The sequence below is a fragment of the Coffea arabica genome, chromosome 11e, assembly GCF_036785885.1.
Source record: "Coffea arabica cultivar ET-39 chromosome 11e, Coffea Arabica ET-39 HiFi, whole genome shotgun sequence".
In the NCBI taxonomy this organism is placed as follows: Eukaryota; Viridiplantae; Streptophyta; class Magnoliopsida; order Gentianales; family Rubiaceae; genus Coffea; species Coffea arabica.
In genome coordinates, this window is record NC_092331.1 from 40634160 (window position 1) to 40653348 (window position 19189).

The 19189-nt window shown below is 39.6% G+C and overlaps 16 non-coding genes across 16 annotated transcripts; all 16 read right to left on the minus strand.

Annotated features, from left to right (window-relative positions):
• Positions 1-467: 467 nt before the first annotated feature.
• On the minus strand, positions 468-586 carry LOC140028552 (5S ribosomal RNA). The gene has a single exon (XR_011832455.1). It is a non-coding gene; the product is annotated as a 5S ribosomal RNA (ribosomal RNA).
• Positions 587-1708: 1122 nt separating this feature from the next.
• Positions 1709-1827, minus strand: LOC140028553 (5S ribosomal RNA). The gene has a single exon (XR_011832456.1). It is a non-coding gene; the product is annotated as a 5S ribosomal RNA (ribosomal RNA).
• Positions 1828-2949: 1122 nt separating this feature from the next.
• Positions 2950-3068, minus strand: LOC140028554 (5S ribosomal RNA). Its single transcript, XR_011832457.1, has one exon. It is a non-coding gene; the product is annotated as a 5S ribosomal RNA (ribosomal RNA).
• A 1122-nt stretch (positions 3069-4190) lies between these two features.
• Positions 4191-4309, minus strand: LOC140028555 (5S ribosomal RNA). Its single transcript, XR_011832458.1, has one exon. It is a non-coding gene; the product is annotated as a 5S ribosomal RNA (ribosomal RNA).
• A 1122-nt stretch (positions 4310-5431) lies between these two features.
• On the minus strand, positions 5432-5550 carry LOC140028556 (5S ribosomal RNA). Its single transcript, XR_011832459.1, has one exon. It is a non-coding gene; the product is annotated as a 5S ribosomal RNA (ribosomal RNA).
• Positions 5551-6672: 1122 nt separating this feature from the next.
• LOC140028557 (5S ribosomal RNA) lies at positions 6673-6791 on the minus strand. Its single transcript, XR_011832460.1, has one exon. It is a non-coding gene; the product is annotated as a 5S ribosomal RNA (ribosomal RNA).
• A 1122-nt stretch (positions 6792-7913) lies between these two features.
• On the minus strand, positions 7914-8032 carry LOC140028558 (5S ribosomal RNA). The gene has a single exon (XR_011832461.1). It is a non-coding gene; the product is annotated as a 5S ribosomal RNA (ribosomal RNA).
• A 1122-nt stretch (positions 8033-9154) lies between these two features.
• LOC140028559 (5S ribosomal RNA) lies at positions 9155-9273 on the minus strand. The gene has a single exon (XR_011832462.1). It is a non-coding gene; the product is annotated as a 5S ribosomal RNA (ribosomal RNA).
• A 1122-nt stretch (positions 9274-10395) lies between these two features.
• On the minus strand, positions 10396-10514 carry LOC140028560 (5S ribosomal RNA). Its single transcript, XR_011832463.1, has one exon. It is a non-coding gene; the product is annotated as a 5S ribosomal RNA (ribosomal RNA).
• A 443-nt stretch (positions 10515-10957) lies between these two features.
• LOC140031173 (5S ribosomal RNA) lies at positions 10958-11076 on the minus strand. The gene has a single exon (XR_011835094.1). It is a non-coding gene; the product is annotated as a 5S ribosomal RNA (ribosomal RNA).
• A 1135-nt stretch (positions 11077-12211) lies between these two features.
• Positions 12212-12330, minus strand: LOC140028562 (5S ribosomal RNA). The gene has a single exon (XR_011832465.1). It is a non-coding gene; the product is annotated as a 5S ribosomal RNA (ribosomal RNA).
• A 1122-nt stretch (positions 12331-13452) lies between these two features.
• Positions 13453-13571, minus strand: LOC140028563 (5S ribosomal RNA). The gene has a single exon (XR_011832466.1). It is a non-coding gene; the product is annotated as a 5S ribosomal RNA (ribosomal RNA).
• A 1135-nt stretch (positions 13572-14706) lies between these two features.
• On the minus strand, positions 14707-14825 carry LOC140031174 (5S ribosomal RNA). Its single transcript, XR_011835095.1, has one exon. It is a non-coding gene; the product is annotated as a 5S ribosomal RNA (ribosomal RNA).
• Positions 14826-15960: 1135 nt separating this feature from the next.
• LOC140028564 (5S ribosomal RNA) lies at positions 15961-16079 on the minus strand. The gene has a single exon (XR_011832467.1). It is a non-coding gene; the product is annotated as a 5S ribosomal RNA (ribosomal RNA).
• Positions 16080-17201: 1122 nt separating this feature from the next.
• Positions 17202-17320, minus strand: LOC140028565 (5S ribosomal RNA). Its single transcript, XR_011832468.1, has one exon. It is a non-coding gene; the product is annotated as a 5S ribosomal RNA (ribosomal RNA).
• A 1135-nt stretch (positions 17321-18455) lies between these two features.
• LOC140031175 (5S ribosomal RNA) lies at positions 18456-18574 on the minus strand. Its single transcript, XR_011835096.1, has one exon. It is a non-coding gene; the product is annotated as a 5S ribosomal RNA (ribosomal RNA).
• Positions 18575-19189: the final 615 nt, after the last annotated feature.

Genomic DNA, 19189 nt, shown 5'->3' on the forward strand with positions numbered 1-19189 from the left:
AGGATTAAGTAATTAATGCCTTTGAAAAAAAGAATAACTTAGTTTAGTTAGATAAAATTATTTTTATGTTTATTAAATTATTTTTAATTCGTAAACGGGTCATATCGGGTCATATCAGGTCACCACGGGTTGACCCGAAATCGACCGGTTTTCTTTTCGGGTTCATCGGGTCCAACCCGATTCTGACCCGAATTCCCGAAACCTCAACCCAAACCCATTAATTTCGTGTTAGGTTCGTGTCGTGTCGAAAATTGCCACCCCTAGTTGCGGTGATACATTTGCGCCGACAAATTTGAGCGACGATCCGGGCTTTGATCGAGCCGTACCGTTCCTGATTTGTCTCGCGCCTTCAGATCCTCCTTCACGCTTCGACAAGAAGCAAAATATTAAGCAATCGTTCCGACGGAGCTAAATTACTACAGGATAAAGAACGAATAGGAAATTTGGATTTCGAAACAAAAAAGAGAGGGGTGCAACACGAGGACTTCCCAGGGGGTCACCCATCCTAGTACTACTCTCGCCCAAGCACGCTTAACTTCGGAGTTCTGATGGGATCCGGTGCATTAGTGCTGGTATGATCGCACCCGCCATGTTCCTTTCGCGTTATTCTTTTAAACTACCCCGTCCTGCGAAGCAGTGTGGCTTTTCTAGACCGAAATTCATTTTAAGCGTCAATTCAAGCATTTTCCTCTTATCCTTTTATTTATTTACTTTATATATTTTTTTGTTATTGATTTGCACCCTGTTTTTTTCCCTCATCCCGCAACTCTAAATTATCATGAAATCAATCCTTCACGCTTGCAGTTAGGGGTGGCAATTCGGGTCCAAATCAGGTTGGCGGGTCGGGTTCGGGTCAACAGACCCGCCAGAAAATCTGTTGACCCGAACCCCGACCCGCCAACCCGTGACGGGTCAGGTATGCTGACCCGGACCCGAAAATTTCAGGTTTACGGGGCGGCGGGTCGACCCGAAATGACCCGAAACTTAATTTTAATTTATTAATTTATCACTGTAATTTCTAATAAAATCAATTTCTCACAAAACTAATTACATAATCAAGTAATAAAAATTTAAATAAATGATTCCAAATCAAATCTAAAATAAATTAAACACCGTAAAAGTGTTTTATCCCAAGCAAAATATAAAATAAATTAAAACAATACAAAAGTGAAAAATAATATAATATATTATTTGTCCAAGTATAATAATTTCAACTTCACACAAATTAAATAAATTCGTTTAGGATTAAGTAATTAATGCCTTTGAAAAAAAGAATAACTTAGTTTAGTTAGATAAAATTATTTTTATGTTTATTAAATTATTTTTAATTCGTAAACGGGTCATATCGGGTCATATCAGGTCACCACGGGTTGACCCGAAATCGACCGGTTTTCTTTTCGGGTTCATCGGGTCCAACCCGATTCTGACCCGAATTCCCGAAACCTCAACCCAAACCCATTAATTTCGTGTTAGGTTCGTGTCGTGTCGAAAATTGCCACCCCTAGTTGCGGTGATACATTTGCGCCGACAAATTTGAGCGACGATCCGGGCTTTGATCGAGCCGTACCGTTCCTGATTTGTCTCGCGCCTTCAGATCCTCCTTCACGCTTCGACAAGAAGCAAAATATTAAGCAATCGTTCCGACGGAGCTAAATTACTACAGGATAAAGAACGAATAGGAAATTTGGATTTCGAAACAAAAAAGAGAGGGGTGCAACACGAGGACTTCCCAGGGGGTCACCCATCCTAGTACTACTCTCGCCCAAGCACGCTTAACTTCGGAGTTCTGATGGGATCCGGTGCATTAGTGCTGGTATGATCGCACCCGCCATGTTCCTTTCGCGTTATTCTTTTAAACTACCCCGTCCTGCGAAGCAGTGTGGCTTTTCTAGACCGAAATTCATTTTAAGCGTCAATTCAAGCATTTTCCTCTTATCCTTTTATTTATTTACTTTATATTTTTTTTTGTTATTGATTTGCACCCTGTTTTTTTCCCTCATCCCGCAACTCTAAATTATCATGAAATCAATCCTTCACGCTTGCAGTTAGGGGTGGCAATTCGGGTCCAAATCAGGTTGGCGGGTCGGGTTCGGGTCAACAGACCCGCCAGAAAATCTGTTGACCCGAACCCCGACCCGCCAACCCGTGACGGGTCAGGTATGCTGACCCGGACCCGAAAATTTCAGGTTTACGGGGCGGCGGGTCGACCCGAAATGACCCGAAACTTAATTTTAATTTATTAATTTATCACTGTAATTTCTAATAAAATCAATTTCTCACAAAACTAATTACATAATCAAGTAATAAAAATTTAAATAAATGATTCCAAATCAAATCTAAAATAAATTAAACACCGTAAAAGTGTTTTATCCCAAGCAAAATATAAAATAAATTAAAACAATACAAAAGTGAAAAATAATATAATATATTATTTGTCCAAGTATAATAATTTCAACTTCACACAAATTAAATAAATTCGTTTAGGATTAAGTAATTAATGCCTTTGAAAAAAAGAATAACTTAGTTTAGTTAGATAAAATTATTTTTATGTTTATTAAATTATTTTTAATTCGTAAACGGGTCATATCGGGTCATATCAGGTCACCACGGGTTGACCCGAAATCGACCGGTTTTCTTTTCGGGTTCATCGGGTCCAACCCGATTCTGACCCGAATTCCCGAAACCTCAACCCAAACCCATTAATTTCGTGTTAGGTTCGTGTCGTGTCGAAAATTGCCACCCCTAGTTGCGGTGATACATTTGCGCCGACAAATTTGAGCGACGATCCGGGCTTTGATCGAGCCGTACCGTTCCTGATTTGTCTCGCGCCTTCAGATCCTCCTTCACGCTTCGACAAGAAGCAAAATATTAAGCAATCGTTCCGACGGAGCTAAATTACTACAGGATAAAGAACGAATAGGAAATTTGGATTTCGAAACAAAAAAGAGAGGGGTGCAACACGAGGACTTCCCAGGGGGTCACCCATCCTAGTACTACTCTCGCCCAAGCACGCTTAACTTCGGAGTTCTGATGGGATCCGGTGCATTAGTGCTGGTATGATCGCACCCGCCATGTTCCTTTCGCGTTATTCTTTTAAACTACCCCGTCCTGCGAAGCAGTGTGGCTTTTCTAGACCGAAATTCATTTTAAGCGTCAATTCAAGCATTTTCCTCTTATCCTTTTATTTATTTACTTTATATATTTTTTTGTTATTGATTTGCACCCTGTTTTTTTCCCTCATCCCGCAACTCTAAATTATCATGAAATCAATCCTTCACGCTTGCAGTTAGGGGTGGCAATTCGGGTCCAAATCAGGTTGGCGGGTCGGGTTCGGGTCAACAGACCCGCCAGAAAATCTGTTGACCCGAACCCCGACCCGCCAACCCGTGACGGGTCAGGTATGCTGACCCGGACCCGAAAATTTCAGGTTTACGGGGCGGCGGGTCGACCCGAAATGACCCGAAACTTAATTTTAATTTATTAATTTATCACTGTAATTTCTAATAAAATCAATTTCTCACAAAACTAATTACATAATCAAGTAATAAAAATTTAAATAAATGATTCCAAATCAAATCTAAAATAAATTAAACACCGTAAAAGTGTTTTATCCCAAGCAAAATATAAAATAAATTAAAACAATACAAAAGTGAAAAATAATATAATATATTATTTGTCCAAGTATAATAATTTCAACTTCACACAAATTAAATAAATTCGTTTAGGATTAAGTAATTAATGCCTTTGAAAAAAAGAATAACTTAGTTTAGTTAGATAAAATTATTTTTATGTTTATTAAATTATTTTTAATTCGTAAACGGGTCATATCGGGTCATATCAGGTCACCACGGGTTGACCCGAAATCGACCGGTTTTCTTTTCGGGTTCATCGGGTCCAACCCGATTCTGACCCGAATTCCCGAAACCTCAACCCAAACCCATTAATTTCGTGTTAGGTTCGTGTCGTGTCGAAAATTGCCACCCCTAGTTGCGGTGATACATTTGCGCCGACAAATTTGAGCGACGATCCGGGCTTTGATCGAGCCGTACCGTTCCTGATTTGTCTCGCGCCTTCAGATCCTCCTTCACGCTTCGACAAGAAGCAAAATATTAAGCAATCGTTCCGACGGAGCTAAATTACTACAGGATAAAGAACGAATAGGAAATTTGGATTTCGAAACAAAAAAGAGAGGGGTGCAACACGAGGACTTCCCAGGGGGTCACCCATCCTAGTACTACTCTCGCCCAAGCACGCTTAACTTCGGAGTTCTGATGGGATCCGGTGCATTAGTGCTGGTATGATCGCACCCGCCATGTTCCTTTCGCGTTATTCTTTTAAACTACCCCGTCCTGCGAAGCAGTGTGGCTTTTCTAGACCGAAATTCATTTTAAGCGTCAATTCAAGCATTTTCCTCTTATCCTTTTATTTATTTACTTTATATTTTTTTTTGTTATTGATTTGCACCCTGTTTTTTTCCCTCATCCCGCAACTCTAAATTATCATGAAATCAATCCTTCACGCTTGCAGTTAGGGGTGGCAATTCGGGTCCAAATCAGGTTGGCGGGTCGGGTTCGGGTCAACAGACCCGCCAGAAAATCTGTTGACCCGAACCCCGACCCGCCAACCCGTGACGGGTCAGGTATGCTGACCCGGACCCGAAAATTTCAGGTTTACGGGGCGGCGGGTCGACCCGAAATGACCCGAAACTTAATTTTAATTTATTAATTTATCACTGTAATTTCTAATAAAATCAATTTCTCACAAAACTAATTACATAATCAAGTAATAAAAATTTAAATAAATGATTCCAAATCAAATCTAAAATAAATTAAACACCGTAAAAGTGTTTTATCCCAAGCAAAATATAAAATAAATTAAAACAATACAAAAGTGAAAAATAATATAATATATTATTTGTCCAAGTATAATAATTTCAACTTCACACAAATTAAATAAATTCGTTTAGGATTAAGTAATTAATGCCTTTGAAAAAAAGAATAACTTAGTTTAGTTAGATAAAATTATTTTTATGTTTATTAAATTATTTTTAATTCGTAAACGGGTCATATCGGGTCATATCAGGTCACCACGGGTTGACCCGAAATCGACCGGTTTTCTTTTCGGGTTCATCGGGTCCAACCCGATTCTGACCCGAATTCCCGAAACCTCAACCCAAACCCATTAATTTCGTGTTAGGTTCGTGTCGTGTCGAAAATTGCCACCCCTAGTTGCGGTGATACATTTGCGCCGACAAATTTGAGCGACGATCCGGGCTTTGATCGAGCCGTACCGTTCCTGATTTGTCTCGCGCCTTCAGATCCTCCTTCACGCTTCGACAAGAAGCAAAATATTAAGCAATCGTTCCGACGGAGCTAAATTACTACAGGATAAAGAACGAATAGGAAATTTGGATTTCGAAACAAAAAAGAGAGGGGTGCAACACGAGGACTTCCCAGGGGGTCACCCATCCTAGTACTACTCTCGCCCAAGCACGCTTAACTTCGGAGTTCTGATGGGATCCGGTGCATTAGTGCTGGTATGATCGCACCCGCCATGTTCCTTTCGCGTTATTCTTTTAAACTACCCCGTCCTGCGAAGCAGTGTGGCTTTTCTAGACCGAAATTCATTTTAAGCGTCAATTCAAGCATTTTCCTCTTATCCTTTTATTTATTTACTTTATATATTTTTTTGTTATTGATTTGCACCCTGTTTTTTTCCCTCATCCCGCAACTCTAAATTATCATGAAATCAATCCTTCACGCTTGCAGTTAGGGGTGGCAATTCGGGTCCAAATCAGGTTGGCGGGTCGGGTTCGGGTCAACAGACCCGCCAGAAAATCTGTTGACCCGAACCCCGACCCGCCAACCCGTGACGGGTCAGGTATGCTGACCCGGACCCGAAAATTTCAGGTTTACGGGGCGGCGGGTCGACCCGAAATGACCCGAAACTTAATTTTAATTTATTAATTTATCACTGTAATTTCTAATAAAATCAATTTCTCACAAAACTAATTACATAATCAAGTAATAAAAATTTAAATAAATGATTCCAAATCAAATCTAAAATAAATTAAACACCGTAAAAGTGTTTTATCCCAAGCAAAATATAAAATAAATTAAAACAATACAAAAGTGAAAAATAATATAATATATTATTTGTCCAAGTATAATAATTTCAACTTCACACAAATTAAATAAATTCGTTTAGGATTAAGTAATTAATGCCTTTGAAAAAAAGAATAACTTAGTTTAGTTAGATAAAATTATTTTTATGTTTATTAAATTATTTTTAATTCGTAAACGGGTCATATCGGGTCATATCAGGTCACCACGGGTTGACCCGAAATCGACCGGTTTTCTTTTCGGGTTCATCGGGTCCAACCCGATTCTGACCCGAATTCCCGAAACCTCAACCCAAACCCATTAATTTCGTGTTAGGTTCGTGTCGTGTCGAAAATTGCCACCCCTAGTTGCGGTGATACATTTGCGCCGACAAATTTGAGCGACGATCCGGGCTTTGATCGAGCCGTACCGTTCCTGATTTGTCTCGCGCCTTCAGATCCTCCTTCACGCTTCGACAAGAAGCAAAATATTAAGCAATCGTTCCGACGGAGCTAAATTACTACAGGATAAAGAACGAATAGGAAATTTGGATTTCGAAACAAAAAAGAGAGGGGTGCAACACGAGGACTTCCCAGGGGGTCACCCATCCTAGTACTACTCTCGCCCAAGCACGCTTAACTTCGGAGTTCTGATGGGATCCGGTGCATTAGTGCTGGTATGATCGCACCCGCCATGTTCCTTTCGCGTTATTCTTTTAAACTACCCCGTCCTGCGAAGCAGTGTGGCTTTTCTAGACCGAAATTCATTTTAAGCGTCAATTCAAGCATTTTCCTCTTATCCTTTTATTTATTTACTTTATATATTTTTTTGTTATTGATTTGCACCCTGTTTTTTTCCCTCATCCCGCAACTCTAAATTATCATGAAATCAATCCTTCACGCTTGCAGTTAGGGGTGGCAATTCGGGTCCAAATCAGGTTGGCGGGTCGGGTTCGGGTCAACAGACCCGCCAGAAAATCTGTTGACCCGAACCCCGACCCGCCAACCCGTGACGGGTCAGGTATGCTGACCCGGACCCGAAAATTTCAGGTTTACGGGGCGGCGGGTCGACCCGAAATGACCCGAAACTTAATTTTAATTTATTAATTTATCACTGTAATTTCTAATAAAATCAATTTCTCACAAAACTAATTACATAATCAAGTAATAAAAATTTAAATAAATGATTCCAAATCAAATCTAAAATAAATTAAACACCGTAAAAGTGTTTTATCCCAAGCAAAATATAAAATAAATTAAAACAATACAAAAGTGAAAAATAATATAATATATTATTTGTCCAAGTATAATAATTTCAACTTCACACAAATTAAATAAATTCGTTTAGGATTAAGTAATTAATGCCTTTGAAAAAAAGAATAACTTAGTTTAGTTAGATAAAATTATTTTTATGTTTATTAAATTATTTTTAATTCGTAAACGGGTCATATCGGGTCATATCAGGTCACCACGGGTTGACCCGAAATCGACCGGTTTTCTTTTCGGGTTCATCGGGTCCAACCCGATTCTGACCCGAATTCCCGAAACCTCAACCCAAACCCATTAATTTCGTGTTAGGTTCGTGTCGTGTCGAAAATTGCCACCCCTAGTTGCGGTGATACATTTGCGCCGACAAATTTGAGCGACGATCCGGGCTTTGATCGAGCCGTACCGTTCCTGATTTGTCTCGCGCCTTCAGATCCTCCTTCACGCTTCGACAAGAAGCAAAATATTAAGCAATCGTTCCGACGGAGCTAAATTACTACAGGATAAAGAACGAATAGGAAATTTGGATTTCGAAACAAAAAAGAGAGGGGTGCAACACGAGGACTTCCCAGGGGGTCACCCATCCTAGTACTACTCTCGCCCAAGCACGCTTAACTTCGGAGTTCTGATGGGATCCGGTGCATTAGTGCTGGTATGATCGCACCCGCCATGTTCCTTTCGCGTTATTCTTTTAAACTACCCCGTCCTGCGAAGCAGTGTGGCTTTTCTAGACCGAAATTCATTTTAAGCGTCAATTCAAGCATTTTCCTCTTATCCTTTTATTTATTTACTTTATATATTTTTTTGTTATTGATTTGCACCCTGTTTTTTTCCCTCATCCCGCAACTCTAAATTATCATGAAATCAATCCTTCACGCTTGCAGTTAGGGGTGGCAATTCGGGTCCAAATCAGGTTGGCGGGTCGGGTTCGGGTCAACAGACCCGCCAGAAAATCTGTTGACCCGAACCCCGACCCGCCAACCCGTGACGGGTCAGGTATGCTGACCCGGACCCGAAAATTTCAGGTTTACGGGGCGGCGGGTCGACCCGAAATGACCCGAAACTTAATTTTAATTTATTAATTTATCACTGTAATTTCTAATAAAATCAATTTCTCACAAAACTAATTACATAATCAAGTAATAAAAATTTAAATAAATGATTCCAAATCAAATCTAAAATAAATTAAACACCGTAAAAGTGTTTTATCCCAAGCAAAATATAAAATAAATTAAAACAATACAAAAGTGAAAAATAATATAATATATTATTTGTCCAAGTATAATAATTTCAACTTCACACAAATTAAATAAATTCGTTTAGGATTAAGTAATTAATGCCTTTGAAAAAAAGAATAACTTAGTTTAGTTAGATAAAATTATTTTTATGTTTATTAAATTATTTTTAATTCGTAAACGGGTCATATCGGGTCATATCAGGTCACCACGGGTTGACCCGAAATCGACCGGTTTTCTTTTCGGGTTCATCGGGTCCAACCCGATTCTGACCCGAATTCCCGAAACCTCAACCCAAACCCATTAATTTCGTGTTAGGTTCGTGTCGTGTCGAAAATTGCCACCCCTAGTTGCGGTGATACATTTGCGCCGACAAATTTGAGCGACGATCCGGGCTTTGATCGAGCCGTACCGTTCCTGATTTGTCTCGCGCCTTCAGATCCTCCTTCACGCTTCGACAAGAAGCAAAATATTAAGCAATCGTTCCGACGGAGCTAAATTACTACAGGATAAAGAACGAATAGGAAATTTGGATTTCGAAACAAAAAAGAGAGGGGTGCAACACGAGGACTTCCCAGGGGGTCACCCATCCTAGTACTACTCTCGCCCAAGCACGCTTAACTTCGGAGTTCTGATGGGATCCGGTGCATTAGTGCTGGTATGATCGCACCCGCCATGTTCCTTTCGCGTTATTCTTTTAAACTACCCCGTCCTGCGAAGCAGTGTGGCTTTTCTAGACCGAAATTCATTTTAAGCGTCAATTCAAGCATTTTCCTCTTATCCTTTTATTTATTTACTTTATATATTTTTTTGTTATTGATTTGCACCCTGTTTTTTTCCCTCATCCCGCAACTCTAAATTATCATGAAATCAATCCTTCACGCTTGCAGTTAGGGGTGGCAATTCGGGTCCAAATCAGGTTGGCGGGTCGGGTTCGGGTCAACAGACCCGCCAGAAAATCTGTTGACCCGAACCCCGACCCGCCAACCCGTGACGGGTCAGGTATGCTGACCCGGACCCGAAAATTTCAGGTTTACGGGGCGGCGGGTCGACCCGAAATGACCCGAAACTTAATTTTAATTTATTAATTTATCACTGTAATTTCTAATAAAATCAATTTCTCACAAAACTAATTACATAATCAAGTAATAAAAATTTAAATAAATGATTCCAAATCAAATCTAAAATAAATTAAACACCGTAAAAGTGTTTTATCCCAAGCAAAATATAAAATAAATTAAAACAATACAAAAGTGAAAAATAATATAATATATTATTTGTCCAAGTATAATAATTTCAACTTCACACAAATTAAATAAATTCGTTTAGGATTAAGTAATTAATGCCTTTGAAAAAAAGAATAACTTAGTTTAGTTAGATAAAATTATTTTTATGTTTATTAAATTATTTTTAATTCGTAAACGGGTCATATCGGGTCATATCAGGTCACCACGGGTTGACCCGAAATCGACCGGTTTTCTTTTCGGGTTCATCGGGTCCAACCCGATTCTGACCCGAATTCCCGAAACCTCAACCCAAACCCATTAATTTCGTGTTAGGTTCGTGTCGTGTCGAAAATTGCCACCCCTAGTTGCGGTGATACATTTGCGCCGACAAATTTGAGCGACGATCCGGGCTTTGATCGAGCCGTACCGTTCCTGATTTGTCTCGCGCCTTCAGATCCTCCTTCACGCTTCGACAAGAAGCAAAATATTAAGCAATCGTTCCGACGGAGCTAAATTACTACAGGATAAAGAACGAATAGGAAATTTGGATTTCGAAACAAAAAAGAGAGGGGTGCAACACGAGGACTTCCCAGGGGGTCACCCATCCTAGTACTACTCTCGCCCAAGCACGCTTAACTTCGGAGTTCTGATGGGATCCGGTGCATTAGTGCTGGTATGATCGCACCCGCCATGTTCCTTTCGCGTTATTCTTTTAAACTACCCCGTCCTGCGAAGCAGTGTGGCTTTTCTAGACCGAAATTCATTTTAAGCGTCAATTCAAGCATTTTCCTCTTATCCTTTTATTTATTTACTTTATATTTTTTTTTGTTATTGATTTGCACCCTGTTTTTTTCCCTCATCCCGCAACTCTAAATTATCATGAAATCAATCGTGTTTTCAGGTCGTGTCGAAAATTGCCACCCCTAGTTGCGGTGATACATTTGCGCCGACAAATTTGAGCGACGATCCGGGCTTTGATCGAGCCGTACCGTTCCTGATTTGTCTCGCGCCTTCAGATCCTCCTTCACGCTTCGACAAGAAGCAAAATATTAAGCAATCGTTCCGACGGAGCTAAATTACTACAGGATAAAGAACGAATAGGAAATTTGGATTTCGAAACAAAAAAGAAAGGGGTGCAACACGAGGACTTCCCAGGGGGTCACCCATCCTAGTACTACTCTCGCCCAAGCACGCTTAACTTCGGAGTTCTGATTGGATCCGGTGCATTAGTGCTGGTATGATCGCACCCGCCATGTTCCTTTCGCTTTATTCTTTTAAACTACCCCGTCCTGCGAAGCAGTGTGGCTTTTCTAGACCGAAATTCATTTTAAGCGTCAATTCAAGCATTTTCCTCTTATCCTTTTATTTATTTACTTTATATTTTTTTTTGTTATTGATTTGCACCCTGTTTTTTTCCCTCATCCCGCAACTCTAAATTATCATGAAATCAATCCTTCACGCTTGCAGTTAGGGGTGGCAATTCGGGTCCAAATCAGGTTGGCGGGTCGGGTTCGGGTCAACAGACCCGTCAGAAAATCTGTTGACCCGAACACCGACCCGCCAACCCGTGACGGGTCAGGTATGCTGACCCGAACCCGAAAATTTCTGGTTTACGGGGCGGCGGGTCGACCCGAAATGACCCGAAACTTAATTTTAATTTATTAATTTATCACTGTAATTTCTAATAAAATCAATTTCTCACAAAACTAATTACATAATCAAGTAATAAAAATTTAAATAAATGATTCCAAATCAAATCTAAAATAAATTAAACACCGTAAAAGTGTTTTATCCCAAGCAAAATATAAAATAAATTAAAACAATACAAAAGTGAAAAATAATATAATATATTATTTGTCCAAGTATAATAATTTCAACTTCACACAAATTAAATAAATTCGTTTAGGATTAAGTAATTAATGCCTTTGAAAAAAAGAATAACTTAGTTTAGTTAGATAAAATTATTTTTATGTTTATTAAATTATTTTTAATTCGTAAACGGGTCATATCGGGTCATATCAGGTCACCACGGGTTGACCCGAAATCGACCGGTTTTCTTTTCGGGTTCATCGGGTCCAACCCGATTCTGACCCGAATTCCCGAAACCTCAACCCAAACCCATTAATTTCGTGTTAGGTTCGTGTCGTGTTTTCAGGTCGTGTCGAAAATTGCCACCCCTAGTTGCGGTGATACATTTGCGCCGACAAATTTGAGCGACGATCCGGGCTTTGATCGAGCCGTACCGTTCCTGATTTGTCTCGCGCCTTCAGATCCTCCTTCACGCTTCGACAAGAAGCAAAATATTAAGCAATCGTTCCGACGGAGCTAAATTACTACAGGATAAAGAACGAATAGGAAATTTGGATTTCGAAACAAAAAAGAGAGGGGTGCAACACGAGGACTTCCCAGGGGGTCACCCATCCTAGTACTACTCTCGCCCAAGCACGCTTAACTTCGGAGTTCTGATGGGATCCGGTGCATTAGTGCTGGTATGATCGCACCCGCCATGTTCCTTTCGCTTTATTCTTTTAAACTACCCCGTCCTGCGAAGCAGTGTGGCTTTTCTAGACCGAAATTCATTTTAAGCGTCAATTCAAGCATTTTCCTCTTATCCTTTTATTTATTTACTTTATATTTTTTTTTGTTATTGATTTGCACCCTGTTTTTTTCCCTCATCCCGCAACTCTAAATTATCATGAAATCAATCCTTCACGCTTGCAGTTAGGGGTGGCAATTCGGGTCCAAATCAGGTTGGCGGGTCGGGTTCGGGTCAACAGACCCGCCAGAAAATCTGTTGACCCGAACCCCGACCCGCCAACCCGTGACGGGTCAGGTATGCTGACCCGAACCCGAAAATTTCAGGTTTACGGGGCGGCGGGTCGACCCGAAATGACCCGAAACTTAATTTTAATTTATTAATTTATCACTGTAATTTCTAATAAAATCAATTTCTCACAAAACTAATTACATAATCAAGTAATAAAAATTTAAATAAATGATTCCAAATCAAATCTAAAATAAATTAAACACCGTAAAAGTGTTTTATCCCAAGCAAAATATAAAATAAATTAAAACAATACAAAAGTGAAAAATAATATAATATATTATTTGTCCAAGTATAATAATTTCAACTTCACACAAATTAAATAAATTCGTTTAGGATTAAGTAATTAATGCCTTTGAAAAAAAGAATAACTTAGTTTAGTTAGATAAAATTATTTTTATGTTTATTAAATTATTTTTAATTCGTAAACGGGTCATATCGGGTCATATCAGGTCACCACGGGTTGACCCGAAATCGACCGGTTTTCTTTTCGGGTTCATCGGGTCCAACCCGATTCTGACCCGAATTCCCGAAACCTCAACCCAAACCCATTAATTTCGTGTTAGGTTCGTGTCGTGTCGAAAATTGCCACCCCTAGTTGCGGTGATACATTTGCGCCGACAAATTTGAGCGACGATCCGGGTTTTGATCGAGCCGTACCGTTCCTGATTTGTCTCGCGCCTTCAGATCCTCCTTCACGCTTCGACAAGAAGCAAAATATTAAGCAATCGTTCCGACGGAGCTAAATTACTACAGGATAAAGAACGAATAGGAAATTTGGATTTCGAAACAAAAAAGAGAGGGGTGCAACACGAGGACTTCCCAGGGGGTCACCCATCCTAGTACTACTCTCGCCCAAGCACGCTTAACTTCGGAGTTCTGATGGGATCCGGTGCATTAGTGCTGGTATGATCGCACCCGCCATGTTCCTTTCGCTTTATTCTTTTAAACTACCCCGTCCTGCGAAGCAGTGTGGCTTTTCTAGACCGAAATTCATTTTAAGCGTCAATTCAAGCATTTTCCTCTTATCCTTTTATTTATTTACTTTATATTTTTTTTTGTTATTGATTTGCACCCTGTTTTTTTCCCTCATCCCGCAACTCTAAATTATCATGAAATCAATCCTTCACGCTTGCAGTTAGGGGTGGCAATTCGGGTCCAAATCAGGTTGGCGGGTCGGGTTCGGGTCAACAGACCCGCCAGAAAATCTGTTGACCCGAACCCCGACCCGCCAACCCGTGACGGGTCAGGTATGCTGACCCGAACCCGAAAATTTCAGGTTTACGGGGCGGCGGGTCGACCCGAAATGACCCGAAACTTAATTTTAATTTATTAATTTATCACTGTAATTTCTAATAAAATCAATTTCTCACAAAACTAATTACATAATCAAGTAATAAAAATTTAAATAAATGATTCCAAATCAAATCTAAAATAAATTAAACACCGTAAAAGTGTTTTATCCCAAGCAAAATATAAAATAAATTAAAACAATACAAAAGTGAAAAATAATATAATATATTATTTGTCCAAGTATAATAATTTCAACTTCACACAAATTAAATAAATTCGTTTAGGATTAAGTAATTAATGCCTTTGAAAAAAAGAATAACTTAGTTTAGTTAGATAAAATTATTTTTATGTTTATTAAATTATTTTTAATTCGTAAACGGGTCATATCGGGTCATATCAGGTCACCACGGGTTGACCCGAAATCGACCGGTTTTCTTTTCGGGTTCATCGGGTCCAACCCGATTCTGACCCGAATTCCCGAAACCTCAACCCAAACCCATTAATTTCGTGTTAGGTTCGTGTCGTGTTTTCAGGTCGTGTCGAAAATTGCCACCCCTAGTTGCGGTGATACATTTGCGCCGACAAATTTGAGCGACGATCCGGGCTTTGATCGAGCCGTACCGTTCCTGATTTGTCTCGCGCCTTCAGATCCTCCTTCACGCTTCGACAAGAAGCAAAATATTAAGCAATCGTTCCGACGGAGCTAAATTACTACAGGATAAAGAACGAATAGGAAATTTGGATTTCGAAACAAAAAAGAAAGGGGTGCAACACGAGGACTTCCCAGGGGGTCACCCATCCTAGTACTACTCTCGCCCAAGCACGCTTAACTTCGGAGTTCTGATTGGATCCGGTGCATTAGTGCTGGTATGATCGCACCCGCCATGTTCCTTTCGCTTTATTCTTTTAAACTACCCCGTCCTGCGAAGCAGTGTGGCTTTTCTAGACCGAAATTCATTTTAAGCGTCAATTCAAGCATTTTCCTCTTATCCTTTTATTTATTTACTTTATATTTTTTTTTGTTATTGATTTGCACCCTGTTTTTTTCCCTCATCCCGCAACTCTAAATTATCATGAAATCAATCCTTCACGCTTGCAGTTAGGGGTGGCAATTCGGGTCCAAATCAGGTTGGCGGGTCGGGTTCGGGTCAACAGACCCGTCAGAAAATCTGTTGACCCGAACACCGACCCGCCAACCCGTGACGGGTCAGGTATGCTGACCCGAACCCGAAAATTTCTGGTTTACGGGGCGGCGGGTCGACCCGAAATGACCCGAAACTTAATTTTAATTTATTAATTTATCACTGTAATTTCTAATAAAATCAATTTCTCACAAAACTAATTACATAATCAAGTAATAAAAATTTAAATAAATGATTCCAAATCAAATCTAAAATAAATTAAACACCGTAAAAGTGTTTTATCCCAAGCAAAATATAAAATAAATTAAAACAATACAAAAGTGAAAAATAATATAATATATTATTTGTCCAAGTATAATAATTTCAACTTCACACAAATTAAATAAATTCGTTTAGGATTAAGTAATTAATGCCTTTGAAAAAAAGAATAACTTAGTTTAGTTAGATAAAATTATTTTTATGTTTATTAAATTATTTTTAATTCGTAAACGGGTCATATCGGGTCATATCAGGTCACCACGGGTTGACCCGAAATCGACCGGTTTTCTTTTCGGGTTCATCGGGTCCAACCCGATTCTGACCCGAATTCCCGAAACCTCAACCCAAACCCATTAATTTCGTGTTAGGTTCGTGTCGTGTTTTCAGGTCGTGTCGAAAATTGCCACCCCTAGTTGCGGTGATACATTTGCGCCGACAAATTTGAGCGACGATCCGGGCTTTGATCGAGCCGTACCGTTCCTGATTTGTCTCGCGCCTTCAGATCCTCCTTCACGCTTCGACAAGAAGCAAAATATTAAGCAATCGTTCCGACGGAGCTAAATTACTACAGGATAAAGAACGAATAGGAAATTTGGATTTCGAAACAAAAAAGAGAGGGGTGCAACACGAGGACTTCCCAGGGGGTCACCCATCCTAGTACTACTCTCGCCCAAGCACGCTTAACTTCGGAGTTCTGATGGGATCCGGTGCATTAGTGCTGGTATGATCGCACCCGCCATGTTCCTTTCGCTTTATTCTTTTAAACTACCCCGTCCTGCGAAGCAGTGTGGCTTTTCTAGACCGAAATTCATTTTAAGCGTCAATTCAAGCATTTTCCTCTTATCCTTTTATTTATTTACTTTATATTTTTTTTTGTTATTGATTTGCACCCTGTTTTTTTCCCTCATCCCGCAACTCTAAATTATCATGAAATCAATCCTTCACGCTTGCAGTTAGGGGTGGCAATTCGGGTCCAAATCAGGTTGGCGGGTCGGGTTCGGGTCAACAGACCCGCCAGAAAATCTGTTGACCCGAACCCCGACCCGCCAACCCGTGACGGGTCAGGTATGCTGACCCGAACCCGAAAATTTCAGGTTTACGGGGCGGCGGGTCGACCCGAAATGACCCGAAACTTAATTTTAATTTATTAATTTATCACTGTAATTTCTAATAAAATCAATTTCTCACAAAACTAATTACATAATCAAGTAATAAAAATTTAAATAAATGATTCCAAATCAAATCTAAAATAAATTAAACACCGTAAAAGTGTTTTATCCCAAGCAAAATATAAAATAAATTAAAACAATACAAAAGTGAAAAATAATATAATATATTATTTGTCCAAGTATAATAATTTCAACTTCACACAAATTAAATAAATTCGTTTAGGATTAAGTAATTAATGCCTTTGAAAAAAAGAATAACTTAGTTTAGTTAGATAAAATTATTTTTATGTTTATTAAATTATTTTTAATTCGTAAACGGGTCATATCGGGTCATATCAGGTCACCACGGGTTGACCCGAAATCGACCGGTTTTCTTTTCGGGTTCATCGGGTCCAACCCGATTCTGACCCGAATTCCCGAAACCTCAACCCAAACCCATTAATTTCGTGTTAGGTTCGTGTCGTGTCGAAAATTGCCACCCCTAGTTGCGGTGATACATTTGCGCCGACAAATTTGAGCGACGATCCGGGTTTTGATCGAGCCGTACCGTTCCTGATTTGTCTCGCGCCTTCAGATCCTCCTTCACGCTTCGACAAGAAGCAAAATATTAAGCAATCGTTCCGACGGAGCTAAATTACTACAGGATAAAGAACGAATAGGAAATTTGGATTTCGAAACAAAAAAGAGAGGGGTGCAACACGAGGACTTCCCAGGGGGTCACCCATCCTAGTACTACTCTCGCCCAAGCACGCTTAACTTCGGAGTTCTGATGGGATCCGGTGCATTAGTGCTGGTATGATCGCACCCGCCATGTTCCTTTCGCTTTATTCTTTTAAACTACCCCGTCCTGCGAAGCAGTGTGGCTTTTCTAGACCGAAATTCATTTTAAGCGTCAATTCAAGCATTTTCCTCTTATCCTTTTATTTATTTACTTTATATTTTTTTTTGTTATTGATTTGCACCCTGTTTTTTTCCCTCATCCCGCAACTCTAAATTATCATGAAATCAATCCTTCACGCTTGCAGTTAGGGGTGGCAATTCGGGTCCAAATCAGGTTGGCGGGTCGGGTTCGGGTCAACAGACCCGCCAGAAAATCTGTTGACCCGAACCCCGACCCGCCAACCCGTGACGGGTCAGGTATGCTGACCCGAACCCGAAAATTTCAGGTTTACGGGGCGGCGGGTCGACCCGAAATGACCCGAAACTTAATTTTAATTTATTAATTTATCACTGTAATTTCTAATAAAATCAATTTCTCACAAAACTAATTACATAATCAAGTAATAAAAATTTAAATAAATGATTCCAAATCAAATCTAAAATAAATTAAACACCGTAAAAGTGTTTTATCCCAAGCAAAATATAAAATAAATTAAAACAATACAAAAGTGAAAAATAATATAATATATTATTTGTCCAAGTATAATAATTTCAACTTCACACAAATTAAATAAATTCGTTTAGGATTAAGTAATTAATGCCTTTGAAAAAAAGAATAACTTAGTTTAGTTAGATAAAATTATTTTTATGTTTATTAAATTATTTTTAATTCGTAAACGGGTCATATCGGGTCATATCAGGTCACCACGGGTTGACCCGAAATCGACCGGTTTTCTTTTCGGGTTCATCGGGTCCAACCCGATTCTGACCCGAATTCCCGAAACCTCAACCCAAACCCATTAATTTCGTGTTAGGTTCGTGTCGTGTTTTCAGGTCGTGTCGAAAATTGCCACCCCTAGTTGCGGTGATACATTTGCGCCGACAAATTTGAGCGACGATCCGGGCTTTGATCGAGCCGTACCGTTCCTGATTTGTCTCGCGCCTTCAGATCCTCCTTCACGCTTCGACAAGAAGCAAAATATTAAGCAATCGTTCCGACGGAGCTAAATTACTACAGGATAAAGAACGAATAGGAAATTTGGATTTCGAAACAAAAAAGAAAGGGGTGCAACACGAGGACTTCCCAGGGGGTCACCCATCCTAGTACTACTCTCGCCCAAGCACGCTTAACTTCGGAGTTCTGATTGGATCCGGTGCATTAGTGCTGGTATGATCGCACCCGCCATGTTCCTTTCGCTTTATTCTTTTAAACTACCCCGTCCTGCGAAGCAGTGTGGCTTTTCTAGACCGAAATTCATTTTAAGCGTCAATTCAAGCATTTTCCTCTTATCCTTTTATTTATTTACTTTATATTTTTTTTTGTTATTGATTTGCACCCTGTTTTTTTCCCTCATCCCGCAACTCTAAATTATCATGAAATCAATCCTTCACGCTTGCAGTTAGGGGTGGCAATTCGGGTCCAAATCAGGTTGGCGGGTCGGGTTCGGGTCAACAGACCCGTCAGAAAATCTGTTGACCCGAACACCGACCCGCCAACCCGTGACGGGTCAGGTATGCTGACCCGAACCCGAAAATTTCTGGTTTACGGGGCGGCGGGTCGACCCGAAATGACCCGAAACTTAATTTTAATTTATTAATTTATCACTGTAATTTCTAATAAAATCAATTTCTCACAAAACTAATTACATAATCAAGTAATAAAAATTTAAATAAATGATTCCAAATCAAATCTAAAATAAATTAAACACCGTAAAAGTGTTTTATCCCAAGCAAAATATAAAATAAATTAAAACAATACAAAAGTGAAAAATAATATAATATATTATTTGTCCAAGT